Raw genomic sequence first — 17,268 nt, 5'->3', positions numbered from 1 at the left:
GCGAACCCCTCATCCATTCAGGTACTGGTGAAGGGCTAGCACCGACGCCGTGTGAAACCCCCGTGGATCACGGCGAAAACGAGCGTAGAATGGCTGGGTCCTGGGCCGTGCATGCACGGGGCTGACGTTCTGTACGGTCGTGCCCTAAACCATGGCGCCGGCTGTGCTCAAACCCGAACCTTCCAACCGCCACACCACAGCCCACCCACTGGCCACACTCACCGGTCCCCCCAGCACTAGCAGAAGCCCTCACCAGCCAGCCGCATGGATCCTGGACGAGTGTGGCGACGCTGGAAACAGTCCGCAGCCGACACGCCGGGTTCCCGACCACTGGTACAACACGTGGCCTGTGCCGTCGGGAACCTGGCCCATCGGGGGTGGAGCGCCTGAGTGGGTCGGTCGATGACGCGTCAATGGCGTTTAAATGGCGCATGGTCTACGTCATGAATGCGCTGGTTTGGAGGGGAGACCGCCGTCAAACCGCGCCGGCCCCGATTCTGACGTCGGAATCCATTCTCCGCCTGATCGCCGATAACGATTTCTGAGTTGGGCTACGGAGAATCCAACCCAGGATGTCTGCGTACTGGTTCGGCCAGTATTAATAGGCCATCCCACAGGTGGAAGTGAGCCACCTTTTTGAACCCCTGCAGTCCAATGTGTTGTAGGTAGACCTACGTTTAGGGAGGGAGTTCCAGGATGTTGCCCCAGCGACAGTGAAGGAACGCCGATATGTTTCCAAGGCAGGGTGGTGTGTGGTTTGGAGAGGAACCTCCAGGCGGTGGTGTTCCCCCACATCTGCTGCCCGTGTGCTTCTTGGTGGTACAGGTCACGGGTTTGGAAGGCCCTGTCAAAGGAGCCCTGATGAGTTCCTGCAGTTCATCTTGTGGATGGTACACACGGCTGCTACTGTGTTTCGGTGGTGGCATCAACCTACAAACCAGCAGGTTTATTCAATTGACTTTTATGATTGTGCAACGATGGGCTTTGAACTCAACCACTGCCCCTCCCCCCTCCCTCTCCCAGCCTCCAAGACTTTTAAAACAAAGAGCTTGGAGAGTTTTCTAGACAAAATAAATTTCCAATTCGGCTGCAGAAAAGTTTCGCTTTATAAGAGGGAATCACCAAGAATTTGTCTTTCTGAGGCTGCCTTGTGCATTCAAACCTTGATTTGATTAAAATATATTGTATTCAGTGACAGCTCCCATAACATTTCTTTTTCATGAATGCACGCATTGATTTCTGGTGAGAAAGTGTTGACGCTCACTGAGCGACAGTAAAATAAACCTGCTCTTAAAGCAGGAGTTTGTTTGAGATCCTATATCAGTATCTTACTGCAATGATGCCCCCTGGTGTTCAAAGTTAGATGTTTTCAGAAATGGAAACCAATGTGTTTTAACGGGTGCAAAAATAGCAGACGTGATCAAATATATGCATTATTCTCAAATTAAAGCAGTGATCATTCTTTGTATTGATCCTTTTTTTTGCTATTGCACTGACTACGGTCCGATGAATAATTGGTTTTGATAATTGATAATCTAGTTTGTTTAAAAATCATCATAGTGGCATTTACCAAATTGTGATTACGTTACAAATAAACCTGGTAATCGGGGAGGCTGTGGGATAGTGGTATTGTCACTGGATTAGAAATTGAGAGCCCCAGGGTAACGCTTTTCTCTTCCCATCGGGGGCAGCCTAAGATAAAGATTGTACATTCTCCCTTCATTCCTTCTCACTCCCCAGCCTCTAAAACATTACCCCTCACCCAACTACCTCACTCTCGCGAGAGTCCGCCAGGCAGACCTGTTCAAAAACCCTGGATTTACCTCAACTCCATGATCCCTGGCCGGGATTCTCCCTTCCGGAGACTAAGTCCCCACACCGGCAGGAAAACCGGTGGCAACGACTCTGGCATCAACGGGCCCCAAGGTGAGGCATTCTCACCTGTCTCGGGGGCTAGGTGGACGCCAGAGGGGTTGGCGCCGCTCCAGCCTGCGCCGAAGAGACTGCGCAAGTTTGCATGATCTCGCGCATGTGCGTAACCGCTGCCGTGATTCTGCACATGCGCAGACCGGCCTCGTATTTTGGCGCATGCGCAGGGGGTTCTATTCGCCACGCCGGCCATGGCGGAGCCCCACAGGCACCAGCGCGGAAGGAAGAAGTGCCGCCATGGAACAGGCCCGCCCGCAGATCGGTGGGCCCCGATCGTGGGCCAGGACATCGTTCGTGGGGCCCCCCCGAGGTCGGATCCCCCCGTGTCCCCCCCCCCCCAAGGACTGCCCATGCCGACTTACCTGCCAGGTCCCACCATGTGGGACCATGCGGAACGCACGCCAGGGGGAGTGGCCAAAAACGGACAGCCGCTCGGCCCATCGGGACCCGGAGAATCACCGGGGGCCACTGCCAACGGCCCCCGACCGGCATGGCGTGAATCCCGCCCCCGCCCGAAAAACAGCGCCGGAGAATAAGGCAGCCATCGTCTGGGCGGGATTCGCGCCGCCCCCCCGGCATTCTCCGATCCTGAACCCGGCGCCATGGGGTCCACACATGCGCAGTTGGGCCGGCGCCAACTAGCTCATGCGCAATGGCCTTCTTCCCCGCGCCGGCCCCAACGCCAAATGGCATAGGGCTACAGGAGTCGGCACGGAGGAAAGGAGGCCGGGGGGCAGAGAGGCCGGCCCTCCGATCGGTTGGCCCCAATCGCGGGCCAGGCCACTACAGAGGCTTCCACTGGGGTCAGACCACCCCCCCCCCCCCCCCCCCCCCCTCTCCTCCAACAGGCCGCCCCCAGCCCCCTGAATGCTGAGGCCAGAGAATCCGGGCCGGAGAAGCGGCGCGCCGGCCCGTGCCGGCCCGTGCCGGCCACGGCAGCCCCAATGGCACCAATTCTCCACTCTGCATCCCGGCATAGGGGCGGCGTGGCGCGATTCGTGACGGGGGGTCGGAGAATTCCGCTCCAGATTTTCCATGAGGGGTAGAAGTCCCGTTCTTAAGGTTTTCTCCTGTCTGTTCATCCAAGTCATTTACATAAATTGTAAAAGTTGAGGCCCCAGCACTGACCCCTGGGCCACATCTCTTGTTAGATCTTGCCAATCAGAAAAAAAAACATTTATGATGTTTCCAGTTAGCTTGCCAACCTTCTATCCATGCCAATACATTACCCCCTAGGCTCTGAGCTTTTATTTTCCACAATAACCTTTGATGTGGCACCTTCTCAAATTCATTCTGTCAATTTAAGTACAGTACAGCCACCAGTTCCCCTTTGTCCACAGCACATGTGACTCCTTCGAAGAACTCCAATAAATTGGTGAAAAGCGCTTTCCGTTCCACAAAATCAGTTGGGACAGGTTCAGCCACCGTGTTGCGCCCAGGGCCCACGGTGAATTTGGGCTCTGCGCCGGGCCAGTTGCGAGTCACCTGACTCGCTCTGTCCTGCGTGATCTGGTTCATGCCCTCGCTGGGTGTGATCCAAATCAGCATCCTGTTTTCACCTGGGGGGGGTCAACGGCCACGCCTGAGGGACCTCGCCCCGGTGTTGTTTCGCACTGGTTTCCACAAATGCGGACCAGACGCAATGGCACCTTGGGAGGTCTCGTATGCCATTAGTGACCAAGGGTAGTTGGGGACAGGGCAGGGTGATACCCTGGCAAAGTGCCAGTGCATAGCGGTGTGAATCTCAGCCTCCAAGGAACACCCCGCCAAACGGACCCGAAAGCGGACTTTGTGTCATGTCCGCTGAGTCGCGCCTGTTGACTCTGACTGATTACCTTGAACTTATCAAAGTGCCTTGCTGTAACATCTTTTAATAATAGTTTCTAACATTTTCCCGATGACAGATGTTAAGCTAGCTGGTGTGTAGTTTCCTGCCTTCTGTCTCCCTCCCTTTTTGAATAAAGGAGTTACACTTGTTATTTTATAATCAAATGGAACCTGATGTGTTAAGTAAGTTGGTTCAACGTTGACTGCAACTGGATGCAGTGAAACTAGAAACAGGCTTCCGACACAGGAGATGGTCCAACACTGTTTTATTGAACTTCCTGATTGCTGTACATAGTCTGCTGTGAGTTGACACTCTGTCAATCTAACTGATAACCTCCTACTGGCTTGAACAGACAAAGTCTCTACCTCATGGTGATAGTGCTCACTGGCTTGTGCACTCTTACTATCTCAGTAGCTGTGTCCTGTAGAGAGAGGGAGAGTCTTAATGCCATGTGTGCTTTATAGTGGTGGTGTCCTGTCTGGTGATTGGTTGTTATGTGTCGTGCGTGTTCATTGGTTATCCTGTGTGTCAATCACTGCCTGTCTGCATCTCATTATATACATGAGTGGATATTATGACAGAACCTTCCCTGAATCTAGGGGATCTTGGAAAATTAAAACCATCAACTATCTCACTCGCCATTTCTTTCAAGACCCCAGGATGAAGCCTATCTGGTCTCAGGGGCTTGTCAGCCTGCAGCCCCAATAATCTGCCCAGTACAACTTCCCTGAGTTCCTCCCCCCCACCTTCCATTTCCTGATTTACAGCTATTTCTGGGATGTTACTTGTATCCTTGGCAGTGAAGACTGATGCAGAATGCCTGTTTAATTCCTGCTTTCTATTAACAATTCCTCAGATGCACTTTCTATGGGACCAATGTTAATTTTGTTAACTTTTCTTATTTAAATACCTAGAGAAACTATCTGACTTTATATCTCTAGCTAACTTACTCTCGTATTCTAATTTTTCCCTCCTTATTAATCTTTTAGTCATTCTTGGCTGTTCTTTGTATTCTCTCCAATCTTCTGACCTGTCACCCACCCGCTTTTTTTTCCAGTTTGATACTGTTTTTAACTTCTTTAGTTAATCACAAATCTTCTCTTTGGAATTTTTCCTTCTCATTGGAATGTCTCTGTGCTGTATTTTCTGAAATATCCCTTCAAATATCTGCCGCAGGATCTCGATTGACCTATCACTTAATCCCATTTGCCAGATCACTTTAGCGAGCTCTATTTTGATATCCTCATAATTGCCTGTATTTAAGTTTAAAAAGAAGGCTTCATCCACTCATCTCTCCCTCAACCTGAATGTAAAATTCAATCATATTATGAATGCTGCCACTTCGGGGTGCCTTCGCTATGAGATTATCAATTAATCCTTTCTCATTGCACAATACCAGGTCTAGTACAGCCTGCTCTCTGGTTGGTTCCAGAATGCGCTGTTCTAAGAAACTATCTCAAAAACATTCTATGAACTCTTCATCCAAGCGACCTTAGCCCATCTAATTTTTCCAGTCTATATGTAGATTAAAATCCCCCATGATTATCACCATACCTTTCTGACAAATTCCCATTATTTCTTCCTTTATACTCTGTCCTACTGTGTAGCTACAATTAGATGGCCTATACGCCACTCTCAAAGATGACTTTTCAGGTACGATCGGCTGGCCGCATTGCGCTTGAAAGGCGGTGTGGTGTGGTTAGTAGATGCCGGAGGATTCCTTTTCCAGGATCTACCCGGCTCGCTGTGCCTCGTGAGATCGCGTTAGATCTCATGAGACATCACGACCAGGATTCTCCGACCCTGCGCCGGTTCAGAGAATCCCCGGGGGGGGGAGGCGCAAATCACGCCCCGACGCTGGCTGCCCTATTCTCCGGCGCCGTTTTTCGGGGGCCGGCGGGATTCCCGCCACGCCGGTCGGGGGCCGTTGTCAGCGATTCTCCGGGCCCCGATGGGCCAAGTGGCTGTCCCGTTTTGGCCAGTCCCACCGGCGTGAATTACTCACCTCACGCACGGTGGGACCTGGCAGGTAAGCGTGCGTGGGCGGCCCGGGGGGGGGGGGGAGGGGGTGCCAAGGTGCCCAGGTGGCATGGCTAGCTGGCAGGGAACTGTCTTATAGTGAGTTGGGGCTTTGGGGGTTTTGGCGGTCAGGTCGGGGGTTTGCAAACCGAGTCCTTAAATGCAGGAAACGCGACTAAGTTCATCCACGATGGGGCATCCCCCGCCGAGGCCCCAAATTGCAACAGGGTCCTGATAGATGGCCAGTGTTTCTTGGTGTTGCGAGCGCTGGAAAATTCCCAGCTAAACTCACTCATCACGGGATTCTGTTCAAATCTGGTTAGATTACACCCTCGGCCTTATCATTTCCCATCTCACCCCAAACTGCTGCTATATTCTGAATTCCTGAACTTAGGTCATCCCTCGCAAATGCTCTAATACCATCGTTAATTAACAGAACCACCCTTACGCCTTTTCCTATCTTCCTGTCTTTACTAAGTGTCACATAGCTGTGGTGAATGTAAATACAGTTAATTCACCAGTTATGTTCTATGTAGCCTGTGGGTTTTATCTGTGGGCCATTGTATGGCTTCACCCACAGGGGGAGATGTTGGAGGATGTTGGAGCATGTACGGGCTCCGCCCATGGCTCCGCCCCTTTGAAGGAGTATAAGAGTAGCTGGCCTGTGGGACTGTCCTCAGTATGTACCAGTCGCAGGCAGGCAAAGTTGATAGTTAATTAAGACCACTGTTTTACTCCGACACGAGTCTTTGAGTGAATTGATGGTTGCATCAATTTAATTACTATTATGGAGTCAGCCCTCAAACCTGACAGACTGGAACTCGGTCCACATGCCGCGGAGGCGAAGGAAATTTTTTCACACTGGCTGCGGTGTTTCAAGGCCTACCTTGCCGTGTCACCATCCGTCACGGACGAACAAAAATTGAGTCTACTCCACACTGATGCACGATCAATTGCTGAAGACTAAAGTTGGGTACAACTGTGGGTTTATTACAGTCAGATGCGTGGCCTCCTGCTGAAGCTGGCGTAATGGCAGGGCACTGGAGGTCATGCATATTTATACAGTTCTCCGTGGGCGGAGCCAGCCGGCAGGAGCTACCGGCGAACCTGTACTGCAGGTCCTACCTGACATCCCCTAATACAGTGGTTCACCACATTCACCCCTTGTTAAAAATAAGTCCGCCGGGGATGGCGTGAAGCTTTTACAATTAGTGCAATTATGTACAGTGGTAGGAAAAAGAAAAGTCCATGTTGACGGTCCGGAGTCCGTCAAAGGTTCAGCCGGTGCGGTGCTTTGGTGCTTCGTTGGGAGCGGCGTATCGGTGGCGGTGAAGTCGGTGGTGGAGGTGGCACTGATGGCGGCGGTGGCGGTGCTGATGTTGGCCAGTCATCGGGGAACTCCGGGGGCATGCCAAAGTCCTCTTCCTCCTCTTGTGCGGAAAAGGGGAGGGGGGGTGGTCTGGTGGGGTCAATATTGGTGGCGCGGTGGGAGGGGGGGGTGTTGGGGTGGAACCTGACGGTGCCAGGTCCCTGAGTGAGACAGTATCTTGGTGGCCGTCGGGGAACTCAACGTAGGCATATTGAGGGTTGGCGTGGAGCAGGTGAACCCTGTCCACCAAGGGGTCCACCTTGTGGAGTCGGATGTGCCTACGGAGAAGGACCGGTCCTGGAGCTGTGAGCCAAGTCGAGAGCGACACCCCGGATATGGACTTCCTGGGGAAGGTAAAAACACGTTCATGGGGTGTGTTATTAGTGGCGGTGCACAATAGTAGAGCGTCAGGGAGGACCTCCTGCCAGCGAGAGGCTGGGAGGTTCCTGGACCGTAGGGCCAGCTGGACGGCCCTCCAAACCGATCCATTCTCCCGTTCTACTTGCCTGTTTCCCCGGAGGTTATAGCTGGTCGTCCTGCTGGAGGCAATACCCTTGCTGAGCAGGAACTGACGCAGCTCATCGCTCATGAATGAGGATCCCCTGTCACTGTGGATGTAGGCGGGGAAACCGAACAGAGCGAAGATGATGCTGAGCGCCTTGATGACGGTGGCAGACGTCATATCGGGCATGTGATGGCGAAGGGGAATCTGGAGTACTCGCCGACCACACTGTGAATGTACGTGTTACGGTCGGTGGAGGGGAGGGGCCCTTTGAAATCCACGCTGAGGCGTTCAAAGGGACGGGAAGCACGGTCTGGCCGGTAGAAGTGCGGCTTGCACTCCGCACAGACCTGGCAGTCCCTGGTGACTGTCCTTACTTCCTCGACGGAGTAGGGCAGATTGCGAGCTTTGGCCAGATGGTACAATCGAGTGACCCCCGGGTGACAAAGGCTGTCGTGCAGGGCCCGGAGTTGGTCCACTTGTGCGCTGGCACATGCACCTCGGGAGAGGGCGTCTGGGGGCTCGTTGAGTTTACCGGGGCGATGCAAGATCTCATAATTATGCGTGGAGAGCTCGATTCTCCACCTCAAGATTTTATCATTTTTGATCTTGCCCCGCTGTGTGTTATTGAACATGAAGGCTACCGACCGTTGGTCCGTAAGGAGAGTGAATCTCTTACCGGCCAGGTAATGCCTCCAATGCCGTACAGTTTCAACGATAGCTTGGGTCTCCTTTTCGACGAATGAGTGTCGAATTTCAGAGGCATGAAGGGTGCGGGAAAATAATGCCACGGGTCTGCCTGCCTGGTTTAGAGTGGCGGCAACGGCGACGTCTGAAGCATCGCTTTCAACTTGGAAAGGCAGTGACTCGTCCACTGCGCGCATCCCGGCCTTGGCGATGTCTGCTCTGATGCGGGCGAAAGCGTGTTGTGCCTCGACCGCGAGGGGGAATTGGGTGGACTGAATGAGTGGGCGGGCCTTGTCCGCATAGTTTGGGACCCACTGAGCGCAGTAGGAAAAGAACCCGCGGCAGCGTTTGAGGGCCTTGGGGCAATAGGGGAGGGGAAGTTCCATGAGGGGGCGCATGTGGTCGGGGTCGGGCCCGAGAAGTCTGTTTTGGACTATATAGCCGAGAATGGCTAACCGAGTCGTGCTGAACACACACTTCTACACTAGAGGGATGGAGTTTAAGACTAGGGAGGTTCTGCTGCAATTGTATAAGGTGTTAGTGAGGCCACACCTGGAGTATTGTGTTCAGTTTTGGTCTCCTTACTTGAGAAAGGACGTACTGGCACTGGAGGGTGTGCAGAGGAGATTCACTAGGTTAATCCCAGAGCTGAAGGGGTTGGATTACAAGGAGAGGTTGAGTAGACTGGGACTGTACTCGTTGGAATTTAGAAGGATGAGGGGGGATCTTATAGAAACATATAAAATTATGAAGGGAATCGATAGGATAGATGCGGGCAGGTTGTTTCCACTGGTGGGTGAAAGCAGAACTAGGGGGCATAGCCTCAAAATAAGGGGAAGTAGATTTAGGACTGAGTTTAGGAGGAACGTCTTCACCCAAAGGGTTGTGAATCTCTGGAATTCCTTGCCCAGTGAAGCAGTAGAGGCTCCTTCATTAAATGTTTTTAAGATAAAGATAGATAGTTTTTTGAAGAATAAAGGGATTAAGGGTTATGGTGTTCGGGCCGGAAAGTGGAGCTGAGTCCACAAAAGATCAGCCATGATCTCATTGAATGGTGGAGCAGGCTCGAGGGGCCAGATGGCCTACTCCTGCTCCTAATTCTTATGTTCTTATGTTCTCTTTGTTATAGGTCAGGTTGAGAAGAGTGGCAGTGCGGAGGAATTTATTGAGGTTGGCATCGTGGTCCTGTTGGTCATGGCCGCAGATGGTGACATTATCTAAGTACGGAAAGGTGGCCCGCAAACCGTACTGGTCGACCATTCGGTCCATCTCTCTTTGGAAGACCGAGACCCCATTTGTGATGCCGAAAGGGACCCTAAGGAAGTGGTAGAGGCGACCGTCCGCCTCGAAAGCCGTGTATGGCCGGTCCGACTTCCGGATGGGGAGCTGGTGGTAGGCGGATTTCAGGTCAATTGTTGAGAAGACCCGGTACTGCGCAACCTGATTGACCATATCAGATATGCGTGGGAGGGGGTACGCGTCGAGCTGCGTGTACCGATTGATGGTCTGGCTGTAGTCCACGACCATCCTGTGTTTCTCCCCAGTTTTAACCACGAGCACTTGGGCTCTCCAGGGGCTGTTGCTGGCCTCGATAATACCCTCCTTAAGCAGCCGCTGGACTTCGGACCTGATGAAGGTCTTGTCCTGGATGCTGTACCGTCTGCTCCTGGCTTGCGATGGGCTTGCAATCCGCAGTTAGATTGGCAAAAAGGGAGGGGGGATCGACCTTGAGGGTCGCGAGGCCGCAAACGGTAAGGGGGGGGTAACAGCACGCCGAATTTGAGGGTGAGGCTCTGGAGGTTGCACTGGAAGTCCAGGCCCAATAGGAGTGCAGCGCAGAGATTAGGAAGGACATAGAGGCGGAAGTTACTAAATTCTACGCCCTGGACCGTGAGGGTGACTGCAGAAAAGCCTCGGATCGGGACGGAGTGGGATCCGGAGGCTAGGGAGATCCTTTGATTGGCAGAGTGGACCGCGAGGGAGCAGCGCCTTACCGTATCTGGGTGAACAAAGCTTTTGGTGCTCCCGGAGTGATGCACAATCAACACTCTCGAGACCACAAGGAGTCATATCGATTCAGCTTTAATCAGATAGAACTGTACCCCGCAGCGATGTTACAGAAGTGAAGGCTGCTGGGATGGCATCGGTTCTTATACCCCGCCTCTCAGGGCGGGGCTATATACATTATCCAATGGTAGACCCCGTGGTCTAGTCAATGGTCATTCACCTCTCAGGTACTGCAATACCTGGTATTACCACACGGAGTCCAGCAGGCACGAGGTCGCGTGACCGTTGATTTTCACCGTCGTTGACGCGGTGGTCAGGTTGTGCGGGCGGGATTGGTCCAGCGTCATCGAAGCGAGCTGCGGGCAGCCGTCGGATGCTTCGGGTGGTGAGTGTGTGCGGTTCTGATGTCGGGATGTCCGGAGACCCTGTGCGGACAAGATGGCGGCGCCCATGGTGCACACATTGCGGGGTCGGGACAAGATGGCGGCGCCCATGGTGCGCACATGGCGGGGTCGGGACAAGATGACAGCGCCCATGGGGTGCACGTGGCCGAAGGGGGACAAGATGGCCGCGCCCATTGGTCGCACATGGACCCGGGAGGAGAAGATGGCGGCTCCCATTGTGCGTCTGGCGTGGGGGAGGGGGCGATAGTGGGCGCGATCGCAGCAACTGCGCGGGCCTGGCACATAGCCCTTTTTACTGCAGGCTTTACAAACGGCAGTGCAGGCCGGGCAGTTGTGGCGGGGTGCTTCTGCTGACCGCAGAAGTAGCAGCGGGGACCCCCAGGGTGCGCGGATCGGTATGCGGTGCAGGTGTATTGGGAAGGCAGGGCCCCGGCTGAGGAGGTCGGCGGCGGGGTCCAGGAGGGGTAGGAAGGAGTAGAAGGGTGGGCAGCGCGGTGGGAGGGGTACGATTGCACGTTACGGATGCGACCATCATGGAGAGCGCTAAGGTTTTTGTCTCCGCCAGTTCGAGCGTGGCCCCTTCCAGCAATCGTTCTCGGATGCGGTCCGATGCAATCCCAGTCACGAAAGCATAGCGCATGAGGAGATTCGCGTGTTCGGCGGCCGTAACGGCCTGACAGTCACAGTCCCGGACGAGTGGAATTAGGGCCCGCCAGAAGTCTTCGATGGACTCACCAGGTAGTTGCGAGCGGGTGGCGAGTACATGCCTGGCGAAGAGCGTGTTCGCCTTCTGCGTGTAGTGTTCCTTAAGGAGTTCCATTGCTTTTGTGTAATTCGTGGTGTCTTGGATCAATGGGAACACGCTTGAGCTCAGTCTGGAGCACAGGACGTTTATCTTCTGAGCCTCCCTTGGTGCGGGGTCCGCAGCCTTGATGTAGGCCTCAAAACATGCTAGCCAGTGAGCAAAGTCTTTCCTGGCGTCGGGCGAGTGCGGATCCAGCTGCAGGCGATCGGGCTTAATTCTGATATCCATTCTGTGGAAAATCTGACTGTAATAAATTGACGCAGGATCAATTGCACAAAGACTAACGTTGGGTACAACTGTGACTTTATTACAGTCAGAGGCGTGGCCTCCTGCTGCAGCTGGCGAAATGGCAGGGCACTGGAGGTCATGCATATTTATACAGTTCTCCGTGGGCGGAGCCAGCCGGCAGGAGCTACCGGCAAACCTGTAGCGCAGGTCCTACCTTACATCCCCTAATACAGTGGTTCACCACACACGCACGGGTGAGTCACCGCATTTCTGTGCAACTCGAAGAGGCCACCTCATATACCGTCGCTCTCGCAATCCTCGAGCGCATCTACGTGCGGCCTGCGAACGCGATCTATGCGCGACATATTCTCACTACTCGACACCAGCACCCCGGGGAGTCACTCGCCGACTATCTGCACGACCTCAAAGTTCTCGCGCGCGCAACTGCAACTATCAGGCCGTTACGGCCATTCAGCACATGGACCTCGCCGTCCGAGACGTCTACGTTGCGGGGATCAGATCAAATTACGTGCGGCAGCGACTGCTCGAGAAAGGGGCCCAGGACCTGGACAAGACGGTGAAACTGGCGACTTCACTGGAGGTCGCTTTCCAGAGCCTCACTGCATTTCCGGCCGAACATTCAACCCCCTCGTGGGCTCTCGACCAGAGACTACCCCAGGCCTGTGCTGCGCGCCCACCCGCTCATCATGGGGCGTTGCCTTGTTATTTTTGCGGCCAGCCTCAACACCCTCGACAGCACTGCCCGGCCGCAACGCGCACTGCAACAGTTGCGGCCGAAAAGGGCACTTTGCCAAGATCTGCCTCGCCAAGCCTCAGCACGCGAACTCTCTGACCCGGACTACCGACTCTCAGGCCTGCAGACCTCGCAATGTGGCAGCGTGCCTGCCGACTCCGCACAGCACGTGCGACTCACGGCGGCCGCCATTTTGGCCATCCTCCCCCACATGGCCGGCCACGTGCGATCCATGGGGGCTGTCATCTTGGACGCCATCTTCCTCGACGCCTGCCACGCTTGATCAACGGAGGCCACCATCTTGATCGCCATCTGCTACGTCGCTCGGCGCGCACGACCTGCTCGGCCAGTCACCGGGGGGCCGCCCCAGCATAGTCGACCACCCCGCCGGTTACCCTCAACTCAGCGCAGTCACCTTGGACCAGTCGCGACCCAAGCACCAAGAGTTTCATCCACCTGGACCTGGTAAGCCGCTGCTCGCTCCCGATATTCCCGGCGCAACAAACAATTTCCCTCTGGGTCGCACTCGGTACAAATCCGAGGGTGCACTACGGTAACCTTAGCGGTACAGGGCGCTGAGTACACTAATTTCCAGCTGTACGTGCTCCCAGACCTCTGCGCACCCCTCCTTTTAGGGCTCGATTTTCAATGTAATCTCAAGAGCCTGACGCTTAGCTTTGGCGGCCCCTGCCCCCACTCACTGTGTGCAGCCCAGCCACTCTGAAAGTCGACCCTCCTTCCCTCTTCGCTGATCTCACCGCTGATTGCAAGCCAGTAGCCACTCGTCGCAGGCGATATAGAATGCAGGGCAGAATATTTATTAGATCTGAGGTCCTGCGTCTCTTGCGGGAAGGAATCATAGAGGCCAGCAATAGCCCCTGGAGAGCTCAGGTGGTGGTCGTCAAGACCGGGGAGAAGCTCCGGATGGTGGTTGGTTACAGCCAGACCATTAACCGGTTTACGCAACTCGATGCGTACCCCCTTCCCCGGATTGCAGACACGGTCAATCAGATCGCTCACTACCGCGTGTTTTCCACAGTGGATCTGAAGTCTGCATACCACCAGCTCCCAATCCGCCCGGAGGATCGCCACTGCATGGCGTTTGAGGCAGATGGCCGCCTTTTTCATTTCCTCCGGGTCCCTTTTGGGGTCACGAACGGGGTTTCGGTGTTCCAACGAGCAATGGACCGAATGGTGGACCAGTACGGGCTGCGGGCCCTGTTTCCGTACTTGGACAATGTCACCATCTGCGGCCATGATCAGCAGGACCACGACGCCAACCTCCACCGATTTCTCCAAACCGCCCAAAATCTTAATCTCACCTATAATAAGGAGAAATGCGTTTTCCGCACCACCAGGCTAGCCATCCTCGGCTGCGTCGTGGAAAACGGAGTCCTAGGGCCCGACCCTGACCGTCTGCGCCCCCTCCTGCAATTCCCTCTCTCTCACTGTCCCAAGGCCCTCAAGAGGTGCCTTGGATTTTTTTCCTACTACACCCAGTGGTTCCCCCAGAATGCGGACAAAGCCCGCCCACTATTTAAGGCCACCCTTTTCCCTCTGGCAGCCGAGGCCCACCAGGCCTTCAACTGCATCAAGGCGGACATCGTCAAAGCCGCGATGCACGCGATGGACGAGTCCGTCCCCTTTCAGGTGGAGAGCGACGCATCAGAGGTCGCTCTCGCCGCCACTCTCAACCAAGCAGGCAGACCGGTTGCGTTTTTTTCACGCACCCTCACCGCCTCTGAACTTCGCCACTCCTCGGTCGAAAAAGAGGCTCAAGCCATCATGGAAGCCGTGCGGCACTGGAGGCACTACCTCGCTGGTAGGAGGGTTACCCTTGTCACTGACCAACGATCGGTTGCCTTCATGTTCGACAATACGCAGCGGGGCAAAATAAAGAACGATAAGAACTTGAGGTGGAGAATCGAACTCTCCACCTATAACTACGATATAGTATATTGTCCTGGGAAGCTCAACAAGTCCCCAGATGCCCTATCCCGCGGCACATGCGCCAGTGCGCAAGATGACCGACTATGGGCTATCCACGATGACCTCTGCCACCCGGGGGACACCCGGCTCGCCCATTATATCAAGGCCCGCAACCTGCCCTACTCCACCGAGGAGGTCAAAGCTGTAACCAGGGACTGCCAAATCTGTGCGGAGTATAAACCGCACTTCTATCGACCAGATAAGGCCCACCTGGTGAAGGCGTCCCGGCCCTCTGAACGCCTCAGTATTGATTTCAAAGGGCCCCTCCCCTCGAATAATCACATTACCTACTTTCTCAATATTATTGATGAGTTCTCAAGTTTCCCGTTTGCCATCCCGTGCCCCGATATGACCACCCCCACTGTTATCAGAGCCCTGCACAGTGTCTTCGCCATGTTTGGTTTCCCAACTACGTCCACAGCGACAGGGGCTCGTCATTCATGAGCGACGAACTGCGTCAGTACCTGCTCAATAAAGGCATCGCCTCGAGCAGGACTACCAGTTACAACCCCCGGGGAAACGGACAGGTGGAGAGGGAGAACACGATTGTCTGGAAGACCATCCTACTGACCCTACGGTCCAGGAATCTCCCGGTTTCCCACTGGCAGGAAGTTCTCCCCGATGCACTCCATGCTATTAGGTCCCTCCTTTGCACGGCCCCAAACCAGGCCGCTTGTTTATTTTCCCTAGGGGGACTACCACAGGGGCCTCGCTTCCACCCTGGCTGATGACACCGGGTCCGGTTCTCCTCCGGAAACACGTTTGGACCCATAAGACCGATCCCCTGGTAGAGAGGGTCCAGCTCCTGCACTCAAACCCGCACTATGCATATGTTGAGCACCCCGATTGTCGACAGGATACCGTCTCCCTCCGAGAACTTGTGCCCGCAGGCTTCCCCACCACTACGTCCACAGTACCCCCCCGTGCTGTACCCCGCTCTTTCTCCCATGCCCAGCGCCCCCGCGCCCTTTGGCTCCCGCGCTCCCTTCCACCTGGCACACCTGTCCGCAGGAATGAAGCTCAGGAAGACCTGCTCCCGGAGTCCACCCCTGGGGCTGCACCGGAACCACTTCCCCAGCCACCTGAAGCGGCTGCAACACCAGTGCTTCGGCGGTCGCAGCGTACGATCCGGGCGCCGGACCGGCTGAACTTGTGACCCATCACCCCAGACGGACTTTATTTTTTTACAGGGGGTGAATGTGGTGAATGTAAATACAGTTAATTCACCAGTTATGTTCTATGTTTGTAAATACAGTTAATTCACCAGTTATGTTCTATGTTATTAACCCTGTGGGTTTTATCTGTGGGCCATTGTATGGCTTCACCCACAGGGGGAGATGTTGGAGCATGTTGGAGAATGTACGGGCTCCGCCCATGGCTCCGCCCCTTTGAAGGAGTATAAGAGTAGCTGGCCTTTGGGACTGTCCTCAGTATGTACCTGTCGCAGGCAGGCAAAGTTGATAGTTAATTAAAACCACTGTTTTACTCCGACACGAGTCCTTGAGTGAATTGATAGTCGCATCAATAGCCTTAAATATTCAGGTCCCAATCTATGTCATCTGGTAGCTATGTCTCTGTAATAGTTATTAGCTCATACTTATTCATTTCTATTTGCACTATCAGTTCATCTCTTTTATTTCAAAGGTCATGTGTGTTTATCATAGAATTCTTACAGAACAGAACGAGGCCATTCGGCCCATTGAGTCTGCACCGACCCTCTGAAAGAGCACTCTAACTAGGCCCAAAAGCTCACCCAAAAGCCCACCCTAGGGCAGCACGGTAGCATTGTGGATAGCACAATTGCTTCACAACCCAGGGTCCCAGGTTCGATTCCGGCTTGGGTCACTGTCTGTGCGGAGTCTGCACATCCTCCCCGTGTCTGCGTGGGTTTCCTCTGGGTGCTCCGGTTTCCTCCCACAGTCCAAAGATGTGCAGGTTAGGTTAGGTGGATTGGCCATGCTAAATTGCCCTTAGTGTCCAAAATTGCCCTTAGTGTTGGGTGGGGTTACTGGGTTATGGGGATAGTGTGGAGGTGTTGACCTTGGGTAGGGTGCTCTTCCCAAGAGCCGGTGCAGACTCGATGGGCCGAATGGCCTCCTTCTGCACTGTAAATTCTTTGATAATCTATGATAATCCCTGTAACCCGCCTCGGAGCAATTTAGCATGGCCAGTCCACCTAACCTGCACATCTTTGGACCTTAGATACAGAGCCTATAGTTTTACCCTTTTTTTTTGTAGCGCCTAGCCTTATCTGTTGATTTATTCTGTCCCTTCTCTCTGTCCCTACCTCCCAGGGTCTGTTTATCATCTCCCATATTAGTACCAACCTTTCTTGCCTTGTCTCTCCTCTTTGGTTTACCACATCTTCACAAATTTGATCCCTTGCCCCCACGTTTCAGTTTAAAACCCTCTCCTTTGTTATGAGGCTCGCTAGGACACTAGCCCCAGCTTGGTTCAGGTACAAATCCTACTTTCCCCAACACTGTTGCCAGTGCCCACGAACCACAACTCACTTCTCTCGCACATGTGGCCTTTGAGCCACACATTCATTCCTCTAATCCTATTTGTTTTATGCTAATATGCACATGGCTTGGGTAATAATCCAGAAATTATTACATTTAAAGTTCTGCTTCTTAATTTGTTGCCTCGGATCCCTCATACTCACTATGAAGAGTCTCCTTCCTGTTCCTGCCTATGTTGCCTTCTACTGGGTCACCTCTGTTATACCCGATCGCGTCTAGGATCGC

At 54.0% G+C, this 17,268-nt stretch overlaps 1 protein-coding gene across 5 annotated transcripts in view; it reads left to right on the top strand.

Moving 5' to 3' along the window:
- Positions 1 to 17,268, top strand: part of LOC140408348 (PH and SEC7 domain-containing protein 1-like) — a 613,055-nt gene that overhangs the window by 26,099 nt on the left and 569,688 nt on the right. The window lies entirely within an intron of this gene.

Source organism: Scyliorhinus torazame, chromosome 3 (assembly GCF_047496885.1).
Source record: "Scyliorhinus torazame isolate Kashiwa2021f chromosome 3, sScyTor2.1, whole genome shotgun sequence".
Classification (NCBI taxonomy): domain Eukaryota; kingdom Metazoa; phylum Chordata; class Chondrichthyes; order Carcharhiniformes; family Scyliorhinidae; genus Scyliorhinus; species Scyliorhinus torazame.
Note: the sequence above shows the minus strand (reverse complement) of the source record. Positions and strands in the feature narration are given on the sequence as shown.